Source organism: Pinus tabuliformis, chromosome 2_1 (assembly GCF_031772625.1).
Source record: "Pinus tabuliformis cultivar Carrire ecotype Pingquan chromosome 2_1, CPIR1, whole genome shotgun sequence".
NCBI lineage: Eukaryota > Viridiplantae > Streptophyta > Pinopsida > Pinales > Pinaceae > Pinus > Pinus tabuliformis.
The window spans coordinates 771,818,086-771,836,241 of record NC_142299.1 but is presented as its reverse complement, the minus strand read 5'-3'; the positions used below and the strand labels follow the sequence as shown (position 1 = coordinate 771,836,241).

The following is an 18,156-nucleotide window of genomic DNA, read 5'->3' as shown; positions in this document are numbered from 1 at the left end:
TAACCATACATAGAAATATTACAAGAGACAAGGAAATATAAGCAATATAGTTCTAACGTCAAATCTATCCGATGCTAGCAAGCAGTTTGTTGAGGAAAACTCTCCCCTGCTCTGTCTAGAATTACAGATCTATGTTAACAAAAGAAAGAATGCCTACAAATCAAATTAAATTAAGCCGATGGATCAGAAAGACTACCATAAAGACAACAAAAATTCTGTTAAGATTTTAAAAAATTAAGGTAATTCTTGCCTCGTTTTTAAGAAAATATTCCATACAACATTACAAAAGCTTGACAATGGATTTGTTTCCAAAGCCCACGAATGCAGTTGAATTTTTCTCCGCCTGTTCCCACTCCAAACAATTACTACAAAATATCTGTGCCACCGAAACAAATACCTTTCAGAAAATCACCAGGAGAGAGAAAAGCATGTAAATCAAGCTGCAAGCATACGCCACCAAGGCTCGTTGTTCATCGCCGTGAGATGCCAAGACAATCAATAAACTGCTGCAAGCTCTTGTGCACCAAAGCACGGTCAATGCCGCCATGACAAACATGACAAGTCCTTGAGGTGGGATAAAAAGCGCAGATGCCGAGAAAATCACCATTGGCAGCATACAGTAGCCCACCAAGCTCAGACATCTGTACAGATCCAAGTTACCATTTCTCCCTGCCAACATATTGAACAAAAATAGAGGAACAGGGAAGCGACTGTCATCCAGCCCAAAATTACGCCGAAGTGAAGCTTTCCTGCTAGAAGCTGGCAAAGCCCAAATGCTATGCAGAACAAAAAAGGGCCTGATAGGTCAGCATTCTCATGTAGATTGGGATTCACTCTGAAGGGATTCAAAAGGTTTAAGGTCTTCTTTGTTATGAGACGGGTATTGATCCCCAATTCAAATGGACTCTACCTGGAACTCCTACGTAAAAAGCGCACAAATGTGGAGCGGAGAGCCATAAACTCCACTAAGAATTCAAATGGACTCTACCTGTAACTCCTCCGTAAAAAGCGCACAGATGTCAAGAGGAGTTTTTTTTAACGGTATTTTAAAACATTTTTTTATTAAATTAGAGGGCTGATTTTTGTTCAATCGTCTAACAAAAGATCTAACGGCTACGATTAAGACAGAAGGGCATTTGGGGGAGTTCATTTCAAAGGGAAACGCCTTACGGCGTAATTAAAAGAATTTAAATTAAAGGTGCAAATCTGAATCAATTTCCTTTCAGTTTTTTATATTGTTTCATATCGTTATGGAATTTCAGAGGCAAAGTTTAGTTACATAATTATTTTCTTATTAAATATGATTAAATTTTTTTTATGATCATCAATCTATTGATAAAAATGTCCAAAATGGCATTTTAGTAATAGAATTTGTGAAAATTAACAATCAATTTGATTTTCAAATTCGAACCTTAATTCTGTATGGAATATTACAATTTACATATGAATTTTAAACCATATTTATAATTTCCATTTTTATAGTTTTCAGAAAATGAATTATATTTTTATATTACTAAAATTATAAAATCGAAATAAACTTTATTTTAAGATTGATAATAATAAATAAATTGTTTTTTTACTTCTATTTTTTTGGGGTGCTATATTAACTATAATCTACATAATATAACAAACTATATTATAGAAAAGCAATAAAAAATATGAAATATGAAAGTATGCAAAATAAATATTGTTGGTGAAGTGCAAATTTACATGGTCTATGCAAAAGTATAGTTTGTGGGGTTTATAAATATAGTTATAATAATATTAGGGTTTAGATTTTATCTTTTTAATATTAGATGTTAATATTAAGTTAACATTAATTAATATTAAGATAATATTGATATTAGATTAATATTAATATTAAACATTTATTTAATATTTAATTATTATTATAGGTTTATAATATTAGATTTTACTAAATTTTATAATAATATAATGGCTTATAATATTAAGTTTTATAATATTTGGTTAAAAATATTAAGTTTTAATGTTTCACATTTTAATATTAAAGTAATATTAATTTTAATTAATAACATTAATAATATTAATGACATTAAAATTATTAATATAAATAATATTAACATTAGTACAAATAATATTAATTATTAAAAATTAACATTAATAATTAATACTATAATGATTAATAAAAATTAAAAATTCATTCTAATAAATTGATTAATAACATTAATGATATTAATGTTAACATTGCTAATATTAATAATTTTAAGATTAATAATAATAAATAACATTAAAGTTTTTTACATTTTAATTAAAATATGGTTAAACTCAACCATGGTAAAATATTACCAACTTGGTCAACTATGGTTATGCATTCTTAACGATGCTCAAAAATTTAATATTCATGTTGGCGATGGGTGGACACATTCCGATTAAATTCGATGTTTAAAGAAGATGGATGCATTTAATATATATTTACAATATTTATTGTTGTTAATAGATTTAAATCTATTTATCGAGTGAGCACAATAGTGAAGTTTTAGATTACTATAGTTTAAATTATGTTTATAATATTAAGCATAGGGTTTACAATCGTAATGTTTATAGTTTTAATAGGGTTTATAATTTTAAGGTTTAATATATTAAAATTATGATTTATAATATTAATTTTAAGATTTAATATATTAAAGAGAGGGTTTAATATCTTAAAGTTTATAATATTAATTTTAGGGTTGAATATAATGTAATATTCATATTAATAATAATATTAAGGTTTAATATATTAAGCATATATTTTTCTTAGAGTATATAATCTCAGGATTTAATATATTAAATTTGTTTATAATCTTAGGGTTTAATATATTAAACCCAGATTTTATAATATTAATATAAAAGTTTATAATATTAATCTTAGGGTTTATAATTTTATAGTTAAAAAATTAATTCCAAGATTTAATATTAATCATAGGGTTTATAATCTTAGGACTTAATATTTTAAATTTTAAATTTATTATATTAAATTTAATATTTAATATAAAATTAGGGTTTATCGTTGTGACATTTGAATGGTAAACAAATCTATCATAGCATGTTGATTAATATAAATATAGTTTATGATATTAATATTAGGGTTTATAATATTGGATTTTATAATGTTAAGGTTTACATTTACCAACCACATTTACTATTGTGGTTGTGCATGTGATTAATATATGCTTATATTTTTATTAATGTTGTTGTGCTAATTATGGTAGATGTACTAAAGATCTAATCTACAATAATTCTTTTATCATGGTATGAGACAAAATCTTATAGTTTCCTCACATGAGGCCCATGAACATTAGTAGAGTAGAGTGGATGTAGAAGTGGGAACTAATTGTCTTTGGCAATGCTTATTTGTTCATCAAATCCATAGAGAAATTGTTGTTGATATGTTTTTGGTCCATGCATAGTGGTTGTCTGCACAAATACTTATAAAAGGAGAGTTACATGCCTTTAATGTTTTTCACCGAAGACATTAGTCTACTTAGGGGCCCACTATAGAAGTCTAGGCATTACGTTGGATTTTTTTAAGACATGTTGCTACAAAGAAATTGGTTGTTGGGTTTCTTTAATTACAAGAATGACACAACCAATAAGGAATATTGTTGTGATGATTTCTCGACTAGATGTTGACAAACTTTCAAAAATGATTAATTGATGATGAACAAGGCCACATGTTTGTAATATCACAAGAACCTCATAATCCTTTGCATACCATGTCTAGACATGGTTTTATATTCATGCCACATTTCTCCTTAGAGAAAGTGGGAGTGGAGAAATTTGTTTCCATAAATAACATATTCAAATCCATCCATCTTAAGAATATTTTGCTTTTTTTGTAGTAGATCAATGAGCTAACATTATTACTGTTATGCTACGGTGAGGAATTTTCATTTCATGAGGCAAGGGATGAAATTAGAGAAATAAATATTCCTGTGATTAAGGTTGTGATTCAGGAGGGTAACAAAAGACTCATGTTTTCAATGTATGAATTGGAATTGGATATGTGGTGTCTTAGGTTGCTTCGTACACTTTACGAGAGTTTCCAACTACAATTTATAGTGATCAAAGCATTTGTAGTCATAATAATGTGTAAAGACTTACCAAATTTACTTGAGTTCGTAGTTCTGTAGTATTATGATTTAGAATTCAAGCCTGATTTGGATTCATATAAATTAGATGGAAAAGTCTTCATCATGTTGAATGTCATAGAATATATGAATTATTTTGTTCTTAGTGTCATCAATTTGGTGATTGCAAACAACTTCGTCCAATTATGGAGCACTACCTCATCAAAGGTGATAAATCCATCCAATGTTCGTGTTGATGTAGAAAATGAGAATTTTGAGGCCCTATAAGGTTGCAGAATTGAAGTTTGTAAAACTATTGGAATATCAAAGGGTCACGAAGAGGCCAAAGAACCCTTTGTTTGAGGCTGCTTGTGTGAGGATACACTCCAGAATTTCATATGCACGGAGGATGTAGATGGCCACCATGTTATAGAGATTGGTTGTGGACAAGATGGGGCTATACAAAGGTTATTGGTATCCTTGAAAGTGTTGTTGTTGAGAGGAAAGTTATATAAGTGTTGGAAACCAGATCTATGAGGTTGAAAAGATATTCATAGTGATTATGGTTGTTGGTGTGTGAAAAATTGTAGTGAAACAATGACAAAATAGTCCCCAATTTAGTAAAGGGTGGTGTCTCATAGTGAGACATTATTTTAGTGTATTATCCATGTAGAATACATTAGTAAAAATAAGGGAAACAAGGACACAGGTCCCCGATTTGAATCTTTCTAATATTATCTGAATTGATGAAAATTACATATTGATTTTAGGTATATCAATATCTAGGTGTATTTAATTGGTTAGAATTGGAAACTCTAAGAAATGACAAGTTAAACCTAAAGATGTAAGAACAATATTGAATAGAGATGTAGAAGATCTAGTTGAATATGCCAAGTACGTGTGTGATTCTAGAGGAGGAGGATAATTTTCCTATCATGCATGCCATTATCTCTTCCTCATAACTTGCGGTGCCATGATGTTTTGTGATGTAAAAATCATTCCTTAATCTCCCTTGTAAGAAGTTTTATAGCCATAAATGAGATCTGGATATGTGTTTATCCTTGAACTTTTTGTTGAAGGTTGCACTATAAGTCTTGAATAGAATGTGAAGATAATGTAAGATAGAGTTGGATACATCCTTTATCCAAAGTACTTTCATAGATAACTATAGATTATGGCACCCGTGGATCTCAGTAGATGGAAGTAGATCCATAAGATGGTCAATTACTAAGTCATCATGGTTAGATTGATGTTAGGCCATGGTGTACAATAGATTTTTTGGTTAATATAAGGTATCAATGATATTATTGGTTTCTAGCTTGTATGTGATGACAATTATTCAAGTGAAGGAAGAAGCATGGACAAAATTTGAGGTGGAAGCAATTTGCATTGTTCTCACTTGAAAAAACCAAGTGTGGATTGTAGACAAAACATTCAGAATGGAATGAAAAGTTTGCAACAAGGAAGATATGTTATAGTGCTTGTTGAGGTGTTATGGTGGTAGTAGAGGATATTTGTTAGAGAAATAATAATCTAGATTAGATGATGGTGGAAAAACTAGGTAAGAGTATGGGTTATTTGGAATAACAAGAGAATTAAGATCAAATAGAAATGTGAGTCACACATTGTATTTGTAAGCAAGTATGCATGTCAATTTTTGATTTGATGTATTGGTCCTTGAATTTATTTTTACCTAGTACCTCAATGGTATGGAGTATATAATGTACATGTATCTATGTGTGTAACATGTAAAGCGCATATCAGTGTAAGACCTAGAGGGGCATGCAGAACCCTTTTTAACATGTCCTTCATGACTTCAATAACTTCCCTAGTATAGTGCAATAATCTCTATTTTTTTTGAATCATTGACCGGAGAATCCACATTTTTAACATTTTTGTACCAACGTTTCAAATCCCAACTGGGATCCATCATCAGGATATGAGAATGATGATAACAGAAGAGCAAAAAAGAAGTAATAAATAGTGATGAGGATAAATTTTGGAACAATATACTGTCGGCTGAAATAATCATTAATTAATTTAATTAATTTAATATAATTTAATATTAATATGTTTTAATAAATCATTATTTTATTATTTAAATTTTTGGAAAAGTAAATTAATACCAAACCCTAAAGATAAATTAAGGACTAAACTAAGACTAAAAAATCCTAATAAACTAAGAAGAAATAATTTCAATATAAAATTAAATTAATGTATTAACCTAATTATATTAACAATTATAAATAATAAGTAATTTATAATTTATTAATATAATAATTAATATATTAATTAATTGTTATATAGGAATTATTTTAAGGAAATGAACTATAAACTAAGACTAAAGAAAGCCTAAAAAATTAAAAAGAAGAAATAATTTCAATATAAAATTAAAATAATGAATTAACCTAAAATATATTATATTAACAAATTATAACTAATAAGTATTTATAATTTATTAATATAATAATTAATATATTAATTAATTGCTATACAGAAATTATTTTAAGGAAATAAAGCTAACTAATAAATTTTTAAGGGCTATAACTAAAACAAAAATAGGGCGATTAAACTAAAAACACTACATATTAGGGAAATATTAATTCTTATATAATTTAATTAAAATATTAATCAAATTATATTAATCATTATAAATAATTACTATTTATAATTAATTAATATAGTGATTAATATATTACTTAATAGATATAGGAATTAATATATCCTAGCATTTAATGGAAATTTTATTTTTTATTTATTTATTTATTTATTTATTTTTATTTTTTTTAACCTGGATCTAAAAGAAAACATAGACAAATGACATGAGAAGGGAGAGGGGTAACTTACCTGTTGAGGCCTTTACCAGGGAATGTGCTTGCGCTTTTTATTTCTCTTCTATTATCATCATTCTCATATCCTGATGATGGATCCCAGTTGGGATTTGAAACGTTGGTACAAAAATGTTAAAAATGTGGATTCTCCGGTCAATGATTCAAAAGGTTCAAGCCACAGATCTCTGAAATCCAATCTCTATTTTTATTTAACACTAGGAGGATTGGTCCATGTGTTGGCTAGATACTCTATGAGTGGACCATATTGTTGATTTTAAATTCTAGAGGAGAATTTTTTACATTTAGAGGTATTTCATAAATATATTGAATGAACCATATACATGAAGGACATCCTAGTGAACCGATGTTTGCAATGGTTTGATATCCATGCATTTGAGTGGATGATTGTTTCTTTATATGGAAATTAACAGTTTGGTGATGTGTGCATGATGGAGGTATGAAGTGAAAGCATTAGGTTGGATGAGAGGTAGACTATTATATTGAAGAGGTTTTTCAAGTCATAGTGAAGGATTTGTTGTAGAGGAGAAGAAGTTGAACGCCTCAACCAGTGAAGACTAATAGAAGTAGTTTTTAAGGTTTAGTGTTAGACTATGTAAATCCCAAATGCCTTATCAGTGTGATCATTTCTCATTGTTATAATTATTGATCATTATTATGTACAATTAGTCTCTACAAGAAGAGTCTCTTCCTAGGTTTTAGGGTGTGGTTGGAACTAGTTAGATGTGAAACATTCTCTTCAACAAAATATTGGTTTTTTGTTGACATATTGTCTAAACCAATAACTAGTTAGCTAAGATAATGATACTATCTTAAGCCTAATACTTTTGTATTTATTATATCATTAAATTGGGTTAATAAAATAATTGTCAATAATAATAATCTACTTTCAAAATTTATCAATATAACCCTATCCTTTGCAAATGTAATTTTCTAATTTTCAATACCATAGTTTTTGAATATATTCTCTACTTAACAATTATACATGTATGAAATTATAATAAAAATATTTTAAAACTATAATTTAAAAAAAATTCATGTAATAGTTACTAGTATGACATATACATAACATTATGTAGACAATTTATAGAAGATACACAAACACACATAAAAACATGTCGATGAGAAAGTAACAAAAGAACCAACCATAAGTACCTTTTATTATCTGAAACCAGTCATTACTAATCATTATTAATTATAATACATTCATGATCATATATATATATATATATATATATATATATATATATATATATATATATATATAGATATATATAGATACACTTTATTTTCGTGATTCATATAGTTACATAATCACTACTATGGTGGATGAACCCAACCCAATCATCGAGTGACTCAATCACATGGTTGACTCATACTCACAGTGGACTTTGACAATTATAAACGTGAACTTCTTTGCCTACTCTTCAATGGAGCTTCTTTCTCCCAATCAATTGGAAGATAAGAAAATATATTTTCCCTTTTACTCAATGGTACCTCAAGAATCCTTTCTCTCCATTAGTCACTAGCCAGAAAGAAGAGCCCGTCACTTGGAAATTGTTCTAATTAACATGGATGAAAAATATGGAAGTAGGTTATATAACATCATTTCGCTTGAAGTTGGCTATATATCCATATGTAGAGTGGAATTCATAGAAATAATAAGGTTCGTTCAAGGATGTTTATATGTATATGCTATATAATAATTCCACTTTTATCAATCAATATATTGACAAAGTGTTTTAAGTGCTTCTAGGGTATACGTCATGTTCATCATGTTTGCCATTGAGGAATGAATCTAGAAAGATAATATTAATACATTACATTATAAGAAGTTTCTGGAAAGTAAACATGTTACAACTAGTGAATCCAAATTGGGCATATTTATCTCAATTGCGAATTCCTCGAATATTCAGCAATCAGATGGACATGGGCACAATCAATTTTTTTGACCACGCTCATGTCCGTCTGATTTCCGAATATTTAGAGAATTGGAAATAGAGATAAGCTCAGGGATCCATAGGGGGGATAGCAACAATCCTTCTCACCACTCCACTAATAAAACACTAACAATTGGAGGTTGATTGGAAGCTATCATATTCATGTCCTGCGCACCTTAATCCTAATGAGGTTAGAATGCTATTCTTGATGGCCACACTCATATTATTTAATTTCATGTTATTATTTCAACTTTTTGATTCTCTCAAATGATTCTAGCCCTTTAAATGCTAGAAAAGTTGTCTATCTCAGATGGATTCTCTTTTCCTTATATATAGAGAATATTTCCAGTCTTCTTACCTTAGAAATGTTGTCTTCCTTGTGGGTTTTGAAATGTCACATTATTATGGGCTTCATGGACAGAGTTGCACTCATTATGTTTTCATCTATGCACTTGCATGATGGGGGCAAAGCTATTTTTTTAGCCAAGGATGACTTGCTAACACCATTTTATGTTAATATTGATCTTGGGGTCTGGGAAAGTTGTCCTTGGCTAAATATTTCACTGTGCCTTGTGTTAGACCTCAGATGATCAAAACATTTGAGGTGATATCAAAGTATGTATCTGTTATTGAATTTCATGAGGTAATGCTAATAATATGTATTTGGAGTTGTTTTTTTATCTTTAAACTTTAAAAAAGGAAAAGACATAGAGTATTTGGTGGAATGGCTTTGTGTTAAAGACAATGCTCAACTTTGTATATGTTTTAGATTTAAGCTTCGTATACCTTTAGGATGTTATATTTTTTGATTTATTAGACGCGAGGAATCCATTGATAATTCACCCAATTAAATATAATAATTGAATATTCAAGGATAGTTAGTAAGGAGAATGATTTCTTTTACATCAAAGAAATGATAAAAAATGAGAAGAATAAAATAAAAATAGAAGTGGAGTGAACTACTCTTCTCATTATTAAGTAATAGTGAAATAGATTACATAGACGAAAAAGGAACATCAACAATAAATAGCTAGAGTAAGACTAAACTAGAACTCAACTATCTGAAATGAAATAAAACTAACTATTACAACTAAGACACATAAGTGGTGGTTGGAATTACTTCTTCCAACACTCCCCCTTAATTACAACCAAAAACATTTCAAATATTAGAAACATATAGCTAGATATAATGTCAATTACAACTTGACAAAAAAATAAATTTAAACTAAGATGTTTGTTGGTCTGAGTCCCATTCAAATATTTTGTTTTGACCTCTTTGCTTCAACATATTGATGAATGTTATTTTTGAATTTGTTGCTCCAATATTTGACACATTCAACATGTTTATTCTTCATCCTACTCTATATCATGAACTTTAGATATTGCTTCTTACTGCAACTAGGATAACGCCAATTCATTTCAACTCCTTTTTCAATAAGTTCACATTCGTCATCAATAGTTTCTTATTCATTGAAAATTTCCCATATCAATCCATAATAATGTTTAATCTCTTCGAGACTCCAATATATGGAAATTTCATTAAATTTTTCATTTTCTACATTGTCCATGTTGTCTTCAACATTCACTATTGCAACTTCTGTCTAGACTTCATCCAACCATGGTGTTTCAAGCATGCTTCAAGGAACCTCATTTCTTCTTCAAATTTTGTTGTTTTTTCCATGTCATTTGCTTCATTATCTCCTTTCATTACAGATGGAAGACGATCGTCCTATTGACCTACACAATCAAATTCAACATTAAGATTATATGAGAAAACATTTGCAGAACCATATTGATTCTCTTCTTTCATCTTTCCAATGAGAGCTTTCTCCTCTTCCTCTTCCTTCTCTACCTCCAACATTACATCATAATCTTTATTTTCTATTTCTTTACCAACATCTGATACTACAAACAAGTTGTCTTCAACTTTTCTTCTAGACACAATTGGGCTTTTCTCAGTAAATAACAACATACCAATGAGATGTTTTCGTTGCATCATGTGCAACCACTCATCACTAGTTAATTTTTCTTCATCAAGGTTAACATCAACAATTTTAATTTCTAGATCCACCAAACCACTTGTTGCTCCATTGGTAGCTTTATCTATGCCAAATTCAACTATTGCTAGTAACACACCATCATCATTGTCATCCACTTTCAAGTGGTATTCACCAAACTGTTCATATCTCTATAGATCTATTGTTATATACCTACCTTACTTTCCATCTTCAAGGACTGTTATAGTAGGTTTTGCAACACTACTATCTTCAACTTGATTACTCCCCATTACACCATAAATCCTCTCAAGGATATTCCAAGCCCCCTTTGGGGCATTTTCATCTGCAATGAGGGGAAGAAGGTTGTCATTGATGCATTCCTCTATGCATATTAATGCCAAGGAATTCTCCTTTCTTTTAGCTTCCAACTCTTTCAAATAGACGTCAAACAACTCTTATTGTTGGTTTGAATTTCTTGTCCTATTATATTTTCTCATTCGCTTAATAACTTTATATTTTACAATCTTCACCAAATGAAAATGACATTGTAAAAACAAATATTTCTCTTCTTTTTGTAGAATATGACTGAAAATGACATTGTAAAAACAAATATTTCCCTTCTTTTTGTAGAATATGACTATGCATTTTCCTCAGGGATTGTTCACATGTTTCTACCTAGTCTTTTCTTTAGATACAAGTTGAATATTGTACGGAATTTTTTTTTCATTTAATTCTAAGAATTTGAAATGGATTCATATTTACCACTCAAGGGCACACCAAAAATCTTTCGTAATCAAATTTGGTATTATAATATAAGAGTATGCATGTTAGTTTTTGTATGCTTTACTTTTTCCCTTTTAAAAAAATCCAAGGTACATATGACTTCGATTTCCCTTTCATAAAAGGTGAAGGTGTTGCTACCATCAAGGAAGAATTATATTACCTAGATATGTGAGACAATCGAACATGAATAGCTCTCTACTATGAAAGAAAAGCACAAAAGGTACAAAGGCATATTAAACACCACACTTGGTGCAAGCTAGTTTATACTTTCAATTTTACAATAGAATTAACACTTCTCCCTTTAAAATAATCAACAACAAACTCCAAACCATGGTCATCAAACATGCTCGGTCTAGTTTACATTCACTGCACAAGTGGATAACATATTTTATATCCTCAAACCAATTCCACATTCATAGATTTCCAAATCTAATTTGTTACTTGCTTCACTTATATGCATTAAATTTAATTCAATACACGGTCATGGAAATAATTCATGTCTGGTTCCTTCAATTTACAAGGTTCATATCAATAAGAAAGTGATTATGATGTGGAACCTGGACTTTCAATAATAATGCACAACACTAAACTTTACTCAGGACAAATCAAATGTCAAATACATGCAAGGCCATCGTTGCACATGGATTCATAACCAAAACGATTGAATACATTTTTTGCAGCATACACATAAGTAATTTTTATTAGTATTGTTTAGCATGAAAGATAACACATTGCACCAAATTTTTGTAGAATACAAAGAGTGAAAATTGATCCTCTTTTTGTGACCATAAAATTACATTTAATATCCTAGATATTTGGCTAGCCAAAATTCACTAGTTTTTTATATTTTTATCCATTGTTTTTGTTTTTTCCTTTCGCAGAGTTATATATCTATATATCTATATATATCTATATATATATATATATATATATATATATATATATATATATATATATATATATATATATATATATATATAGATATAGATATAGATATATATATATATATATATATATATATATATATATATATATATATAAACATTTGTAGCTTTATCTATTTATATTCATAAAAGTTAATTTCTAACTTATATACAAAAACTAACTAATTCTATGGGAACCAATTCCCATCGGAAAATTTCTTGACTTTTATAAATCAAACATGTATATATATATATATATATATATATGTTATATATATATAGAAACATTTGTAGCTTTATCTATTTATATTAAGAAAAGTTAATTTCTAACTTATATACAAAAACTAACTAATTCCATGGGAACCAATTCCCATCGGAAAATTTCTTGACTTTTATAAATCAAACATGTATCTTTTTTTAATGATTCCCCTGCATCATACTCCCAAGGAACATAATATTCATGGACTCATGCCCATGAGGTATTCAATAGTACTACCACTTTTTTTTACCAATGTGGCAGTCATCCAACTTGAATCTTCAACAGGATGATCCTTCCATTTCACCAAGTACTCAAAATACATCTCACCTCAAGTTTTCTTGCTAAATATTTTGTCCAAAATCCTCTCATGTGCGAAAGGAATTATTGTTGGTAATTGTTCCTTTCATTTAATTTGGTTCTTCTCTCTATCACTTGATACTTGTCTTATGTCATTGGCATGATAGGGATACACGTTTGCCCCATTGAATATTTGGGATATGCCTACTCCTGTTGGTAATTCAATCTCATATGCATTAGCTAAAATATTCCTAAGGATCCTGCAAAGTTATATTTTCTTTAGCTTCATTTTGTTATATTTTCCCATTGGAAATATCTCCTACCTGAGATGAGCTAACACAAGACTCCTACTTCAAAGTTCACCTCCACTTTCTTTAAATCAACTCCGACATTGTACTTAATACTACTTTCCTATAGATTATTTTTTTCTTCCTCATGCACCTCATGCATAGATGTAGCAAAATATTCACCATCTACACTTCTCTTTTCATCTTTTCCCAAATCTCTAAGTTCATTAACTTCCCTCAGATGCATACCATACAAGATTAGAAGGCACTTATCCTTGTACTTCTATTTGGAGATTCATTGTTGGTAAACTCTGCATGAGAAAGTAAATGATCCCATTATCTGGGATCCTCTCAAGCTAATATTTTCACAATATTTCCCAAAATTCAATTGAATGCCTCATTTTTTCCATCAGTCTATGGAGAATAAGCTGAGATATAACTCAATGTTTTGCCCAAATTATTCCATAAGGTCCTTCAAAAGTGCCCCAATAATTTGGTGTCTATATCAAATATTAAACTCCTCCGAAAGTGCCCCAAGAATCCCATTGGGTCTTGCATGTCTTTGTATATATGATGTATTAAGATGTTGGGTCAATATACTTATGAATTTAGGACCAAAGCGTTTGTGTGAGGATTGGGCTAGTGAGCCTAACTGAATTAGCATTTAGTAGGACACATTATTTTCCATGGATCAAAGGATGAAAAGAGTGTGGGGGTTGAGGCTCCATGACAAGAAGAGGTATCTTCATGAGAAAGTATATTATAATAAAAAAAATAGAGGTAAAGTGGAAACATGTCTATAAAAAGGTGTCTTCCCTTATTTAGTGGATCAATAACAAATGAAGGGACAAGTGTCCTTGAGTGAGAGCCTTGAGGATACCTTGAGGCTCGTAAGGTCATTGGGAAGTTCTAGAGCTATAGGACTCTAGACATTCCTAGCTGGCTGATATAGGAACTTATGGGGGATGTGATATTGTTGGTTGGATTTTTTCGAGTTTGGTACCTTCGCTATGTGAGGGCTTAGAGGGTACCTCGAGACCTATGAGGGTAGGACCTGAAACATCCTTGGTTGATCTCAATAAAGACTAATGGGGCATGTGAGGTGGCTGGCTAGAGGATGTTGGGTATGACACCTTGACCCTATCTTTTTTGGTATGAGGGATGTACATAGCTTGAGAAGATGATTCAAAGTGGAGTCACGACCCCTATTTGGGGGTGACCAACTACTAAGAGAATTAGAGCAATGACGTATATTGCTGGGAGGAACATCTGAGGTCCACAAAAAAAAAAAACAATTATCATCTAAGTACTTGAAATTTTCTATGTACATTTTCATATCTTTTCATGGAATGTATTTCATGGCATTGTTATATGTTTTTTGGATAATATGGCTATACTACACACATGATCCTATATTCTAGTTAAATTGTTTATGTATGTTTTTGGTTGTGTTAGTATTTATGAAAGCGAAGTTGCCTCAACAAGAACGCTAGGGGTGTTACATGTCCTATGACACTCAAATTACTACAACTGCATATTATACTAGCACAAATGGTGCATGATAGTTCACAAGTTCCATATGAACATCATATTGACAATTAAACATAAAAAAATATGGTTTTATTTTTGAAAAATTAAAAAGGTAATTGAAATTTTTGTGAGAGTGAAAATTATATATTTGGTCTACTAATGTGAATTATTTACATACATGCATAATTTTCAAAATTATAACTTAATTCAATATTTTCCAATCTAACACAATTGGTTAATGAATTAACAAGTGTATTAGAGTTTGATAAAATGTGGATGTTGTTACCACTCAAAAATTTTCCTTAGAAGTTTCGGAAGAAGGGAAGGCTTCAAGGTAATCACAAACCAACTTTTAAGCATAGGCTCTAGCCAACCTATGGCTTAGAGAGGGCTCTCTTTATATAATTTAGCTATGTTTGCTTAGATATTAGGCTAGTTCTAGAGTTCAGCGGGGGGTTTTGATTTGTATGAAGATCTAGTGGTGGAATCCTTAAAACAGGCTGATAGGTTGATGCCTTTAGGCCATTGGGCAATAGAGTCAAAGAACGGCAGCAAAGCTGGAGTTAAATCATTGAAGGGAATGTTCAAGGCGTAAGATAGCAAAGTGGAGTATAAATCCTTGGAGTAAATGGTGAAATGAGTCCTAACGGAGGTGAGAGGGCAATCAAGAATCCTTAGACCGAGGCTAATATGGGGGAAAATCAATGAATCATGAGTAAAGGGAACTAAAGAATCCTTTACTATAGACAATAAGAGAAACTACGAGAGCTAAGAAGTAGTTAAGAATTCCCTAGCTATGATAGTTTAAGAGAAAAAGTTAAGAATGTATAACAGTAAGACAGAGCACAGTTAAGCAAATTTTGAAATAATATTCAAGTTAAACATTCAGACTTCTAAAACATTTAAGATTATGAAAAAAATTTAAGGGAGATAAAACAACACAAGAAAATTACTCATTTGTACTCTGCTTTACACATGAACCCCTAGAAATATCTGATCTTTATTCATCAATCCAACATGCTGGACCAATCAGTAATACAAAAGCTCTTGTAGTCTTTGAACAAAATTCTATTCAAAGTATAAGAATCCACAATAATACTTTGGAATATGAAGTATATATACAAAAATATTTACAAAATATCTCAAAACAACTTGAGATTTAATCTAAGGAATAAAAATAACTTCCTGCATGAAGATAGAGACAGATGTTGAACTACTTCATGCTGTCCCTTTTATTGTGGTGTTGCTCGTTGCTTCAATTAAGTTGGAGCCCTTTAAGCTAGCTAATATTTGTAGCATTTATACGCTCAAATCTTCTTCACTTTCATCTTTCAACTCATACTCTTTGACCTTGCTACTCTTTGACCTTGCTGCTCTACTTTTACCTATTTTAACTAGTTGCCTTCATTTATTATGCAGTAACTTTCTGATGTAAATTTATTACAGTAAATCTGTCATGTTTTGCCACCATTCCACATTATGTAGTTTTAAATTCATCATCCTTCTGTAGATTTCATCTGCCTCTGTGTACTTTGCAAAATTTGGCTTAGTGAGGAGCAAGTGTTTCACCTCATGCTTTAGAAAAAGTTCTCCAATGTGTCATATAACACTTTGCTTGTTGGTAGGCCTTTAATGGTAGAAGAACTTGCATGTTCCTTAGCCAATTTTCTTAGTCTATCTCCATAGTCTAGCTGAGACATGAGCTTGTCATTGATGACCATTGGACTAGGAAGACTCTTCTCCCTCAAAATCTAAAACTTATCCATGAACCTATCAATGGCTATTTGCATGTTATGGCACTTATATTCTAAGTTAAGCATAAGGTTTCTTTTGGAAAGAACCTTCCTAATCTCTGGAATGGCCTCACTCCTATCTTCTATGTTAATCTCATGGAGCTCATATATGTTCTTGCTATTTAGAAAGTAGATGAGTCGATTGGCATCCTCTGGTTTATTCCCCAATTCTTCCTTTACTTTTTGGATAGCTTCAGTAGATATCTTCACTAATTTTGTCTGCTCAAATATAACTTGAATTGATGGCCAAATATCATTGACAGAGTCAATGATATTGGCCCAGAGAATTTCTTTGGTTTGTCCCAGTGGTTTCTATAGCGTTAAATCCTTCTCCATGATTCTGATTCTCTCACCCATTCTTAGTTCCTTTTGTGTTTCTTCTTTTTGCTGGAGTTGGGAAAGTTTACAATTAGTTTCCAAACTTGCTACCTTTTCCTTTAGTCTCTTCATCTCTGTAGCCTGTATAGCCATCTCTTCCATGGATTTTACTAATTTTGTTGCTTTCTATCCCTATGTGCCTGTTACTGTTGTAGGTTCTGCTGTTACTGGCAATGCTATGGTAGGTGGTGCTGTGGGTGCCAATGATGCTGCTAGTGTGGAAGGAATTGCTACAGATACTGTGGGGATGGCAGTTCTAGAAGTTGCGGCCAAGTCACTTTTCCTCGACTGAATTAAAGTGTCCAACTCCTTCTCTGTCTCCTTGAGTTGATCATTCACTTTCATGACCAAGTCCATGAGCTCTTCATGTCCTTGTTGTGCTGCTAGGAATTCCTTTGTTTGTGGGTGATTCAACTGTGGTATCTTTAGCTTCTTCTTGAGTGTAGCAATGTCGTCATTTTTCTTTTTAATTAGCTGCTTTATAGCTTTTATATCTTTGGGATCGTGTCCCAATTCAATCACTAAGTCCTCTAAGGACTTGATTCTATTATCCATGGCCTGTGACGAGGACTTCTCCCTATGAAATTATGCTGATATATTGTTTAGGGAGTTTTGTAATTGGTGGGCACCAATGGATTTCCCTGTTAATGTGGAGTATATCATCTCCCCTCCTTGCTTGTGCAGTTCAATCTAGTCAATGGGATGAATATCCCTTTCCAGTACTTCAAAGTCCACCTTTTTAAAATCTAATGCTACTCTTCTCTACTGAGTGGTTGGCTTGATAAGTATCATCTCCATTTTCCCCTCTTTGATATCCAAGGTTGACATTAGCCTTGTTTGATTAGTGGGGGTCATTTTCAAATATTGGGCATATGTTTGGGCCTTAAGCCTCTCATTTCTGGCTTTGATCTCTTTGTATCTTTCCTTATTATCTTGGTCCTTATCTCCAAGCATTCTAAGGGAAGATAGCTCAACACTTTTTTGCCTCATCAAAATTTGAGTCTGTGATGTGGAGGGCTCCTGCATACTCCTAGATGGAGTGGTGGGCCT

The 18,156-nt window shown here is 31.0% G+C and overlaps 1 pseudogene; it reads right to left on the bottom strand.

Moving 5' to 3' along the window:
- Positions 1-213: 213 nt before the first annotated feature.
- On the bottom strand, positions 214-17,199 carry LOC149202856 (uncharacterized; annotated as a pseudogene).
- Between the last annotated feature and the right edge of the window lie 957 nt (positions 17,200-18,156).